Raw genomic sequence first — 13,739 nt, forward strand, 5'->3', positions numbered from 1 at the left:
AATGGTGAAACGTTATTGTTGGTGGCCTAGCCTTTCACAAGACGTACAGGATTATGTTAAGACATGCCACATCTGTGCCCAAGGAAAAGCATCCCATGTCAAACCAGTAGGTCTTCTTTGTCCTATTCCTACGCCACCGGGTCCATGTCACACTGTGTCAATGGACTTCATTGTGGAGTTGCCACGCACTAGTAACGGAAATACTACCCTGTTGGTGGTGGTTGACTCATTCACCAAAACTGCCCATTTTATTCCTTTGCCAGGTCTTCCTACTTCAATGAGGTTAGCACAGGTGTTTTTACGACACATCACCAGATTACATGGAATTCCCTTTGTTTTGATAACCGATAGGGGTACACAATTTATATCTAGATTCTGGAGACAATTATGTAAGTTGCTACAGGTGGACGTTCGTTTGTCATCCAGCCACCATCCACAGACGCATGGACAAACAGAACGCGTTAACCAAAGCCTTGAGCAATTCGTGAGATGCCAATGTATCCAGTCTAGTCAAGATTGGGACGAAATAATTTGGTTCGCAGAATTGTCTTACAATAACAGTCATCACTTCTCCACTTTGTTCACCCCTTTTTACGGATCTCATGGGTTCCAACCCCGGGTACTGCCTATACCCCTTTCGGTCTCTTGCGACACCCCAGCAGTGTCGGCATTGGTCCAACATTTGCAAGTAGTACACAATTTCATCCAGGATAATCTTGATACAGCCAAAACACTGTACAAGAAAGGGGCGGACGCACACCGGACACCTGCACCCACGTATCAAATAGGGGATAAGGTATGGTTGTCAACCAGACACATTGCATTGAGAGGGGCATGTAAATTTCAACCTAAATACATAGGTCCCTTTCCTGTGTCCAAAATAGTGAACCTTGTTGCCTTGAGGCTTGACCTTCCTCCGTCCATGAAAATACACCCTGTTTTTCATGTGTCACTCCTTAAACCTGTTGCACCTGGTACACGTCTTCCATTGGCCCCCACCCCTGTTGTTGTTGATACTGAAGAGGGATACGCGGTTGAAGCCATCATTGACTCCCGAAGAAGATGGGGCAGATTGCAGTACCTGATTCATTGGAAGGGTTATGGTGTTGAGGAGCGCAGTTGGGAGCCTGCTAGCCAAATACATGCGCCGAGGCTGTTGCGTCTGTTTCATAGAAAGTACCCCGGGAAACCCAAACCGGTGGGAGGGGGTTTAGGAGGGGTGTACTGTCGTGCCTGCATGAACGGCAGGTTCGTGGTTGACGGTTCTCCTGAGGGCAATGGTTGGCAAGATGACGGAGATGTTTAAAGCGCATGCGCGGAGGTTGGCGCATGCGTGCAACACGTTTAAAAACCTTCCTCGCTGTTTACAGAACGCTTCGCGTTCCTTCCGGGTCAGAAGTCCAGTGTATCTTCCGGGTCACGGTGGTGGCGTATACGGGTCTCGTCAGATCCTGCAATCGGCGTATCCAGTCCTCTTTGAATCTCCGTGTATATTTACACTGCAGGTATTCGTGTCACGGATCCGGCATGTTATTTAGCTTGTGCTGAGACGGCAGCAGTATATCTTGAGTTAGTTTTGTTTCTAGTAGGATTCGTGTGTTGGAATAATTGTTTCGCCTATTATTTAGTATATTCATTAGCGAGTCTGAGCAAGAGTGAATTGCTCCATATACATTTAACAGGATTCAGTATTTACTGCATATCCACGATCATCTATAAGTTTGTACTACCCCCCCACACAGGTAACATAAGGTTGTATGAACTTCCCTAATAGAGAGTAACAAGTAGGGGTTCACCATATTGATTTATTGTGCATATTGCTTTACAGGGCATACACAGTATTTTTTAACCTCTATCGTCTCTTGTGAAGACAACAGGAGAATACCGTCCTTCCTTCCTTCACTAAGGTATCCTAAGGAGTCTACACCCATATATCCTTATAGAGATTACACTTCAGGGTTTATACTATATGCTTACAATTTTAGGGTGTTCCAGCATTCTTGTCCCTATTTACTTTTGTGCTGTGGAGAGAACAGAACATTGGGGAGTACGAAGAATACACACACACCCAGTATATAAACAGGTAGTTGCATATATCATTTCCCACCATTAATCTTACCTGCCCTATAAGAATTGATATAACCTTCCCTCTTTGTATTCTAGGAGAAGGTCACAGAAGTCTCCCTGTCCCTCGATTTGACTGGCTCGAATACTGTGTATGAAGACACTTTGTTTTCCCTCCTTACCTTGTTTTGTTTCCCTGCTTTCCGCACACGGGCATCACCTCTTGCTACCAGTATAACTATAGTCTGGGGCGGAGTGAACCGGTGAGGGGGAGTTGTGGACTGAGCTTCAATTCCATGGTGTTTCCGAGGCAACCTCCATTACAAGCTTGACAGTACCTGACAGAACGGAGACCATGAATGAGCCTACTTTTTCGGGGGAATAACAATTGATCAGGGAAAGCAGACAAATGCCACCGCCAAGAGTGCACCCACCAGACCAACCAAACCCAAAATCAGAAGGGGCAAAAAAGGACAGGGAGAATCAGTTACCCCCAGGATGACGCGTAGCAAGAGGGGTGGCAGATGGTAAACGCCAAACAATAGGGTGAGAAAGTTGAAAAAACCCCATCATTAATCTCTCTCACAGAGAACTGAGCAACGATGAAATACAGGTCTTGAAATTAGGTCTCACCTTTTGTCCAACTTCCACGTTTAATTACACGCAAACAAGGATTGATCTGTACAAGTATATTACAAAGCTCAAGCTGCTAAAGATTCATACCTTACGCCCCAAACCAACATCCAATTCCACTACTTCTAATGAAGAGATTGAACTCAGTGGTAATGACCAAGAGGCACTATTGGCACTACAATCGTTGGAAGACATACCTGAGACTAAACATTCCCCGGGACTTAACGCCACCACCATCTCAGGCATGGCAGGTGTCTCACAAATTAGAGGACAGACCTTGTTTAAGGGCAAAATCTAAAATCATTCCCCAGTTGCCATACGATGCAATCGATGTCTTCCATGAAGTGATCATTTCTGACCTTAAAAAACGGAACGATAAATCAACCAAGAATAAACGATTCAATATCCCTTTTGGACAGTGGAAAGCCATCATGGACCTGAAAAAGGATGAGTCTGTGATTGTGAAACCCTCTGACAAAGGGGGCAATATTGTCATTTTTGACAAAGACCACTATATTAAGGAGGCACAACACCAGTTGAATGATACCACATGCTATACACCCATACATAGGAGAGAGTATAATGACTGTGCAGTGAAAATCCAGGACCTCCTGCAGGCTTGGCAGGACAGTGGACTGATTGATTCAGAGGAACATCGTTTTCTGTTCTGTGAACACCCGGTGATTCCCACCTTCTATCATCTCCTGAAGGTGCATAAGGATCTCACACGGCTACCGGGGAGACCGATTGTAGCTTCACAGAACTGTTTATTGGAGAACATTTCCATTTCCATTGATTCCATTTTGAACCCTTTGGTAAAAGATTTAACTTCTTATGTTAAAGACACGCAGGCATTTTTAAGATTAATTGAAGGGATTGAATGGGAAGATGACATGGTGATGATCACATTGGACATCACCAGTCTTTATACCTGCATAGAACACACTAAGGGCCTTAATGCCATCAGATGGTTCCTCAACAAACGTGCCTTGAAATATCATGACCATAATACCATGCTGATAGAAATGACAGCTTTCTGCCTGGAGAACAATATCTTTCGGTTTGATGGCAACTTTATCGACAGAGAAGTGGTACCGCGATGGGCATGTGCTTCGCCCCCAGCTATGCGCACTTTTTCGTTGGCTGGTGATAGAAGCATGTGGCCTGGGCGGACCAATATGACCATTGGGTTGAAAAAGTTGCCCTATGGTGAGATATATTAACGATTTACTTATCGTTTGGAGAGGGTCTCAGAGAGAAGCTACTGAATATATAGAAGCCCTTAACAACAACAACCTTAACCTTCCCTTTACTACCACCATAAGATCAGACAGTGTCTTCTATCTAGATCTTGAAATCTACACTGAGGGTAGAAAACTGCTTACCAAACTTTACCACAACCCCACTGCTGGCAATGCCGTATTGCATGCCGGCAGCCAACACCCCAAACCTCTGATAAAAAACATCCCGTTTGGCGAACTTCTGCGCGTCAAGCGGAATTGTACCACAAATGATGAATTTGTGAAAGCTAAGAAAAATACTGTAAAGAGGTTCAGCACTAGGGGATATACTCAAGGCATTTTGAGGGAAGCCATCCATAAAACCTAAGTGACAGAAATAAATACACTGTTAGTTGAGAGAACTAAAATGTCAAAAACGGGTCCTTTAAGAATGATTACGAGATTTCATGAAAAATCACAGAGGGTCACACAAATCCTTCGAAAGAACTGGCACAAAGTGAGAACTGACAATGTGATGAAACGGGTGTTATCACCACACCCGCTCATCACTTACAGACGCAGCACATCTATCAAAGATCACTTGGTTCATAGTAATTTTACATCTGGCACCCCTAATATTTGTAGAAGTAAAGGTTTTTTTCCTTGCCTCAATTGTAAGGCCTGTAAGTTCAGCAAAAAAGCCACAGACTATGAGGTAGGAAAAGAGGGTTTCAAAACATCCAGAAAGATAAACAAACTTTTGAATTGTAACTCTGATTTTACGATCTACTGCCTAGTATGGCCCTGCTCCAAAAAGCACATTGGCAGCACCATTCATCCTGCCAAAAAAAGAATTCTCGAGCATTTGCGTGCGATTGCTAAAAAAGATCAAACATATCCAGTCGCACGTCCTTTCGAACAGATGCACCAGAGCAATCGGGATTTGCTGAGATTCTACTGTATTGATCAAACTGAAAAGAATGAGAGAGGATGGGACAGAGTAAAGGCACTGAGATGCTTGGAATCCAGGTATATAGTTGAGCTGGCAACTAAAACCCCGCAGGGTCTTAACAATGAGTAAGAATTGAGTACTCTGAGCGCCCCCTAACTGAACTATTATTGTCTGTCCTATGTTTTTCTGACATTTGTATTTTTTCCATAAGTATTTGATTCACTCTATATAATGTATTACTTAGTGTCCAACCCATGCTGATGTGGCTTATGCCCATCAGGGCTTCAACATACATATTCATCTACGTTATTAATTCTGGATAGGATGTATGCCCATTTTGGTATATGAAAAGAAGGGTCCCCGCAAGGAACCGTGTTGTGTACAACACACACTGATACAATTATGATCGAATTAACCTCAAACAAGGAGCATCAATCAGAAGGACTTATAAAAGGTATTGTCCTTTATTTTACAATACCAAATTTCACTATGAAAACACAATCACATTTGCATTTAGTAAATAGCCCCAGTTGGGAGAAAAGGGAAGGGAGGGGTGTGCTCAGGGCGGTGTAAAGTCACAGAAGAATAAACACAATCAAAAAGAAGGTGAATTATAACAGTCTTAATTCAAATTCAAAACAACTCAAATACAAGGCCTAAACAGTTAGGGCATCCATTGAAAAACTGTTATGCTGAGGACATTCCACGGTCACATACATAGTTCAGAGTAATCAGGGGCATGTGCCGGAGGTCCAAAGTGAGGGAAGAGCCGTCGACGTTTCGACCCCTAGCCGTAGGTTACGTTAGATCCTTTAACGGGGTCTTCATCAGGACAAGTGCAGGAAAGGGAAAGGCAGGAGTTGGGTGGGGCGGTTAAATCTGTAAATTAAAACCAAAGGTCAGACTAATTTATTTGTGAGACCTATTGAATGTCATCCTATTTGACAATATTACAATACAATGGCTACAGTTACCATGGAGTCCGGGCCCGAAGGGGCCTCTGGACATGGAATTGAGTAAGATCAGACCAGAGGTCATGGTCAAACTCAACGATATTCATTATTTCCCTTTCCTGCACTTGTCATGATGAAGACGGCTCTTCCCTCACTTTGGACCTCCGGCACATGCCCCTGATTACTCTGAACTATGTATGTGACCGTGGAATGTCCTCAGCATAACAGTTTTTCAATGGATGCCCTAACTGTTTAGGCCTTGTATTTGAGTTGTTTTGAATTTGATTTAAGACTGTTATAATTCACCTTCTTTTTGATTGTGTTTATTCTTCTGTGACTTTACAAAGCCCTGAGCACACCCCTCCCTTCCCTTTTCTCCCAACTGGGGCTATTTACTAAATGCAAATGTGATTGTGTTTTCATAGTGAAATTTGGTATTGTAAAATAAAGGACAATACCTTTTATAAGTCCTTCTGATTGATGCTCCTTGTTTGAGGTTAATTCGATCATAATTGTATCAGTGTGTGTTGTACACAACACGGTTCCTTGCGGGGACCCTTCTTTTCATATACCACATAGCGCCCAGGTCCCCGCGACTGCATGGGCTCAACCCCCCTTTTTGTAACGTATGCCCATTTTGGGCTTGAATGTTTTTTGCTTCTATTTATTGCGATATTGGGAGGGCACTTATCTGCACCTTGCACTGCTTTTGATTGGCCGACTCGCCTGGTGGAATTTCTCACGATACATGCTCCGAAATTTGCACATTAGTTAAATTGTATATATTTCTATGTATTCAATTATGACACAATGAGTTTCTGTTAGTGGATTATTGTTAGATGAGTGGCCTGTTCCAATAAGGACTGTATTGAATTATGCATCTTTCGATGGCCGACATCGATACTAAAGTTTTTACCTCTTTGTGTATACCTTTTCACTTTCCATTGTGCAAAATGACGTTTTCCTTTACTGTTTTGCATAAATACGAATTACTGTGTAATGGTAACTGACATTGAAGAAGGCGTTGCCGAAACGCTCCTGTCAGTTTGCTTCGTGTTGTCTGCCGAATAAAACTTCCACCTTCAAAGTATCTCCCCGTCGATTGCCTCCATATTTTTCCACAAATGGGCGGATTGTTTTCAATACGACGCGATTCACCACTACGTTGGAGTGCACCCGGGACGTGTGGTGCCGCGTCTGGTGAACTGTTCTTCTGTTTATATATATATATATATTTATATTCCAACACAAAGATTGTCCCACTTTTAAAGAGCCAGCATACAGGTAGGTTGTAGAATTTCGTTTTTAATTTCAGGAAAACAGCATAGAAAGATGAGAACAGAGTCCATGCTATTTACAAGCCTGACGCGTTTCATGCTCCCCTGAGCATTTCTTCAGAGGCTTCAGCAACCTCTGTGTGGAGCTTTCAAAGTTATTCAATGATTTGCACCTGCTCCAGTGGGCGTGGGCGCCCCCGGGGCCTGCTGGTGCTGGTAGTTCAATAAATCTTGCTGCAGTGAGCTGCTCCCAGAGTAAAATAATACTTTAAAGTTCAAACCCGAGTGGGGCTGGAAAATGTTCAAACTGCTCTGCGCTGCAAATAACAACCTGAAAAACGACCTTGCCTGCCAATTCTTGCTGTATGCCATGTGAATGCAGCTTGGACCACTTGTATGTAGTAAGGGCTCTTCCCTGACCGGGACTGGCCAGTAAATAATCCAACACAAAGATTGTCCCACTTTTAAAGAGCCAGCATACAGGTAGGTTGTAGAATTTCGTTTTTAATTTCAGGAAAACAGCGTAGAAAGATGAGAACAGAGTCCATGCTATTTACAAGCCTGACGCGTTTCATGCTCCCCTGAGCATTTCTTCAGAGGCTTCAGCAAACTCTGTGTGGAGCTTTCAAAGTTATTCAATGATTTGCACCTGCTCCAGTGGGCGTGGGCGCCCCCGGGGCCTGCTGGTGCTGGTAGTTCAATAAATCTTGCTGCAGTGAGCTGCTCCCAGAGTAAAATAATACTTTAAAGTTCAAACCCGAGTGGGGGAGACAATTGACAACGAATGCATCCACCCACTTGGGAATTATTTGGTGATTAAGTTTGGGGACTGGAATAGCACGCCCATTGTGGAACAATTTTTGCGCACTACAACACCCAGAAGGCTATGCACATGGCCACGCCCACCATGGCAGGTGTTTGCAATTGAGGTGTGCATATGAACTGTGCTTCCTGCCCCCATGGGTTTCACAAGCCACTGAAGAAGGGAAAATGAACTTCCTGAAACGCGTCTGGCGATTATTTCACTGATGTGATTTGCTGTCCTTTTGCCTGTGTGCAAGCTGCCATTAAACTTCGTGAGCAAATATTTCAACTTCCTGTGGCCTCTTCACTTTGGGCATCCTGCTATTTTTGGATTTTAATCGGCCGGTCCCGGTCGAGAAGAGGCCCATCGCCGGTGTGCGGATCCCGAGCCTGCACTATGAGGTGTAAGACGAATAGGGAGGAAGGAGGTCCGGCACCTTGCAGGGGGTGCCCGATCGCTCCAGAATGTCAGCTACAAAGCGGGGCAGACAATTGACAACGAATGCATCCACCCACTTGGGAATTATTTGGTGATTAAGTTTGGGGACTGGAATAGCACGCCCATTGTGGAACAATTTTTGCGCACTACAACACCCAGAAGGCTATGCACATGGCCGCGCCCACCATGGCAGGTGTTTGCAATTGAGGTGTGCATATGAACTGTGCTTCCTGCCCCCATGGGTTTCACAAGCCACTGAAGAAGGGAAAATGAACTTCCTGAAACGCGTCTGGCGATTATTTCACTGATGTGATTTGCTGTCCTTTTGCCTGTGTGCAAGCTGCCATTAAACTTTGTGAGCAAATATTTCAACTTCCTGTGGCCTCTTCACTTTGGGCATCCTGCTATTTTTGGATTTTAAAAGGCCGGTCCCGGTCGAGAAGAGGCCCATCGCCGGTGTGCGGATCCCGAGCCTGCACTATGAGGTGTAAGACGAATAGGGAGGAAGGAGGTCCGGCACCTTGCAGGGGGTGCCCGATCGCTCCAGAATGTCAGCTACAAAGCGGGGCAGACAATTGACAACGAATGCATCCACCCACTTGGGAATTATTTGGTGATTAAGTTTGGGGACTGGAATAGCACGCCCATTGTGGAACAATTTTTGCGCACTACAACACCCAGAAGGCTATGCACATGGCCACGCCCACCATGGCAGGTGTTTGCAATTGAGGTGTGCATATGAACTGTGCTTCCTGCCCCCATGGGTTTCACAAGCCACTGAAGAAGGGAAAATGAACTTCCTGAAACGCGTCTGGCGATTATTTCACTGATGTGATTTGCTGTCCTTTTGCCTGTGTGCAAGCTGCCATTAAACTTCGTGAGCAAATATTTCAACTTCCTGTGGCCTCTTCACTTTGGGCATCCTGCTATTTTTGGATTTTAATCGGCCGGTCCCGGTCGAGAAGAGGCCCATCGCCGGTGTGCGGATCCCGAGCCTGCACTATGAGGTGTAAGACGAATAGGGAGGAAGGAGGTCCGGCACCTTGCAGGGGGTGCCCGATCGCTCCAGAATGTCAGCTACAAAGCGGGGCAGACAATTGACAACGAATGCATCCACCCACTTGGGAATTATTTGGTGATTAAGTTTGGGGACTGGAATAGCACGCCCATTGTGGAACAATTTTTGCGCACTACAACACCCAGAAGGCTATGCACATGGCCACGCCCACCATGGCAGGTGTTTGCAATTGAGGTGTGCATATGAACTGTGCTTCCTGCCCCCATGGGTTTCACAAGCCACTGAAGAAGGGAAAATGAACTTCCTGAAACGCGTCTGGCGATTATTTCACTGATGTGATTTGCTGTCCTTTTGCCTGTGTGCAAGCTGCCATTAAACTTCGTGAGCAAATATTTCAACTTCCTGTGGCCTCTTCACTTTGGGCATCCTGCTATTTTTGGATTTTAATCGGCCGGTCCCGGTCGAGAAGAGGCCCATCGCCGGTGTGCGGATCCCGAGCCTGCACTATGAGGTGTAAGACGAATAGGGAGGAAGGAGGTCCGGCACCTTGCAGGGGGTGCCCGATCGCTCCAGAATGTCAGCTACAAAGCGGGGCAGACAATTGACAACGAATGCATCCACCCACTTGGGAATTATTTGGTGATTAAGTTTGGGGACTGGAATAGCACGCCCATTGTGGAACAATTTTTGCGCACTACAACACCCAGAAGGCTATGCACATGGCCACGCCCACCATGGCAGGTGTTTGCAATTGAGGTGTGCATATGAACTGTGCTTCCTGCCCCCATGGGTTTCACAAGCCACTGAAGAAGGGAAAATGAACTTCCTGAAACGCGTCTGGCGATTATTTCACTGATGTGATTTGCTGTCCTTTTGCCTGTGTGCAAGCTGCCATTAAACTTCGTGAGCAAATATTTCAACTTCCTGTGGCCTCTTCACTTTGGGCATCCTGCTATTTTTGGATTTTAATCGGCCGGTCCCGGTCGAGAAGAGGCCCATCGCCGGTGTGCGGATCCCGAGCCTGCACTATGAGGTGTAAGACGAATAGGGAGGAAGGAGGTCCGGCACCTTGCAGGGGGTGCCCGAGCGCTCCAGAATGTCAGCTACAAAGCGGGGCAGACAATTGACAACGAATGCATCCACCCACTTGGGAATTATTTGGTGATTAAGTTTGGGGACTGGAATAGCACGCCCATTGTGGAACAATTTTTGCGCACTACAACACCCAGAAGGCTATGCACATGGCCACGCCCACCATGGCAGGTGTTTGCAATTGAGGTGTGCATATGAACTGTGCTTCCTGCCCCCATGGGTTTCACAAGCCACTGAAGAAGGGAAAATGAACTTCCTGAAACGCGTCTGGCGATTATTTCACTGATGTGATTTGCTGTCCTTTTGCCTGTGTGCAAGCTGCCATTAAACTTCGTGAGCAAATATTTCAACTTCCTGTGGCCTCTTCACTTTGGGCATCCTGCTATTTTTGGATTTTAATCGGCCGGTCCCGGTCGAGAAGAGGCCCATCGCCGGTGTGCGGATCCCGAGCCTGCACTATGAGGTGTAAGACGAATAGGGAGGAAGGAGGTCCGGCACCTTGCAGGGGGTGCCCGATCGCTCCAGAATGTCAGCTACAAAGCGGGGCAGACAATTGACAACGAATGCATCCACCCACTTGGGAATTATTTGGTGATTAAGTTTGGGGACTGGAATAGCACGCCCATTGTGGAACAATTTTTGCGCACTACAACACCCAGAAGGCTATGCACATGGCCACGCCCACCATGGCAGGTGTTTGCAATTGAGGTGTGCATATGAACTGTGCTTCCTGCCCCCATGGGTTTCACAAGCCACTGAAGAAGGGAAAATGAACTTCCTGAAACGCGTCTGGCGATTATTTCACTGATGTGATTTGCTGTCCTTTTGCCTGTGTGCAAGCTGCCATTAAACTTCGTGAGCAAATATTTCAACTTCCTGTGGCCTCTTCACTTTGGGCATCCTGCTATTTTTGGATTTTAATCGGCCGGTCCCGGTCGAGAAGAGGCCCATCGCCGGTGTGCGGATCCCGAGCCTGCACTATGAGGTGTAAGACGAATAGGGAGGAAGGAGGTCCGGCACCTTGCAGGGGGTGCCCGATCGCTCCAGAATGTCAGCTACAAAGCGGGGCAGACAATTGACAACGAATGCATCCACCCACTTGGGAATTATTTGGTGATTAAGTTTGGGGACTGGAATAGCACGCCCATTGTGGAACAATTTTTGCGCACTACAACACCCAGAAGGCTATGCACATGGCCACGCCCACCATGGCAGGTGTTTGCAATTGAGGTGTGCATATGAACTGTGCTTCCTGCCCCCATGGGTTTCACAAGCCACTGAAGAAGGGAAAATGAACTTCCTGAAACGCGTCTGGCGATTATTTCACTGATGTGATTTGCTGTCCTTTTGCCTGTGTGCAAGCTGCCATTAAACTTCGTGAGCAAATATTTCAACTTCCTGTGGCCTCTTCACTTTGGGCATCCTGCTATTTTGGGATTTTAATCGGCCGGTCCCGGTCGAGAAGAGGCCCATCGCCGGTGTGCGGATCCCGAGCCTGCACTATGAGGTGTAAAACGAATAGGGAGGAAGGAGGTCCGGCACCTTGCAGGGGGTGCCCGATCGCTCCAGAATGTCAGCTACAAAGCGGGGCAGACAATTGACAACGAATGCATCCACCCACTTGGGAATTATTTGGTGATTAAGTTTGGGGACTGGAATAGCACGCCCATTGTGGAACAATTTTTGCGCACTACAACACCCAGAAGGCTATGCACATGGCCACGCCCACCATGGCAGGTGTTTGCAATTGAGGTGTGCATATGAACTGTGCTTCCTGCCCCCATGGGTTTCACAAGCCACTGAAGAAGGGAAAATGAACTTCCTGAAACGCGTCTGGCGATTATTTCACTGATGTGATTTGCTGTCCTTTTGCCTGTGTGCAAGCTGCCATTAAACTTCGTGAGCAAATATTTCAACTTCCTGTGGCCTCTTCACTTTGGGCATCCTGCTATTTTTGGATTTTAATCGGCCGGTCCCGGTCGAGAAGAGGCCCATCGCCGGTGTGCGGATCCCGAGCCTGCACTATGAGGTGTAAGACGAATAGGGAGGAAGGAGGTCCGGCACCTTGCAGGGGGTGCCCGAGCGCTCCAGAATGTCAGCTACAAAGCGGGGCAGACAATTGACAACGAATGCATCCACCCACTTGGGAATTATTTGGTGATTAAGTTTGGGGACTGGAATAGCACGCCCATTGTGGAACAATTTTTGCGCACTACAACACCCAGAAGGCTATGCACATGGCCACGCCCACCATGGCAGGTGTTTGCAATTGAGGTGTGCATATGAACTGTGCTTCCTGCCCCCATGGGTTTCACAAGCCACTGAAGAAGGGAAAATGAACTTCCTGAAACGCGTCTGGCGATTATTTCACTGATGTGATTTGCTGTCCTTTTGCCTGTGTGCAAGCTGCCATTAAACTTCGTGAGCAAATATTTCAACTTCCTGTGGCCTCTTCACTTTGGGCATCCTGCTATTTTTGGATTTTAATCGGCCGGTCCCGGTCGAGAAGAGGCCCATCGCCGGTGTGCGGATCCCGAGCCTGCACTATGAGGTGTAAGACGAATAGGGAGGAAGGAGGTCCGGCACCTTGCAGGGGGTGCCCGATCGCTCCAGAATGTCAGCTACAAAGCGGGGCAGACAATTGACAACGAATGCATCCACCCACTTGGGAATTATTTGGTGATTAAGTTTGGGGACTGGAATAGCACGCCCATTGTGGAACAATTTTTGCGCACTACAACACCCAGAAGGCTATGCACATGGCCACGCCCACCATGGCAGGTGTTTGCAATTGAGGTGTGCATATGAACTGTGCTTCCTGCCCCCATGGGTTTCACAAGCCACTGAAGAAGGGAAAATGAACTTCCTGAAACGCGTCTGGCGATTATTTCACTGATGTGATTTGCTGTCCTTTTGCCTGTGTGCAAGCTGCCATTAAACTTCGTGAGCAAATATTTCAACTTCCTGTGGCCTCTTCACTTTGGGCATCCTGCTATTTTTGGATATATATTTATATATATATATATATATATATATATATATTACCTACTGGCGGTCGCCAGTAGGTATATATAGTTAGGATTTTTTCCTATGGGATTTTTGAAAATTCTATGTCGAATAACTTTGGCGTTTGAGGACGGAATTGGCTGAAATTTTCAGGAAAATGGCACATTTTGTTTCTGAGCAGCCCCTGAAAATTTGGGGGGGTTTCGTCAAGGGGGGGCCGAGAAAAAAGGGGGGTCCCAAAACGTGTTTTTCCCATGCAATTTTCCATAGGGCGGTTGGCC

The 13,739-nt window shown here is 46.4% G+C and overlaps 1 pseudogene; it reads right to left on the bottom strand.

Moving 5' to 3' along the window:
* Positions 1 to 4,041: 4,041 nt before the first annotated feature.
* Positions 4,042 to 13,739, bottom strand: part of LOC144828107 (uncharacterized) — a 54,408-nt pseudogene continuing 44,710 nt past the window's right edge.

The sequence above is a fragment of the Lissotriton helveticus genome, chromosome 4_1, assembly GCF_964261635.1.
Source record: "Lissotriton helveticus chromosome 4_1, aLisHel1.1, whole genome shotgun sequence".
NCBI classification, from domain to species: Eukaryota; Metazoa; Chordata; class Amphibia; order Caudata; family Salamandridae; genus Lissotriton; species Lissotriton helveticus.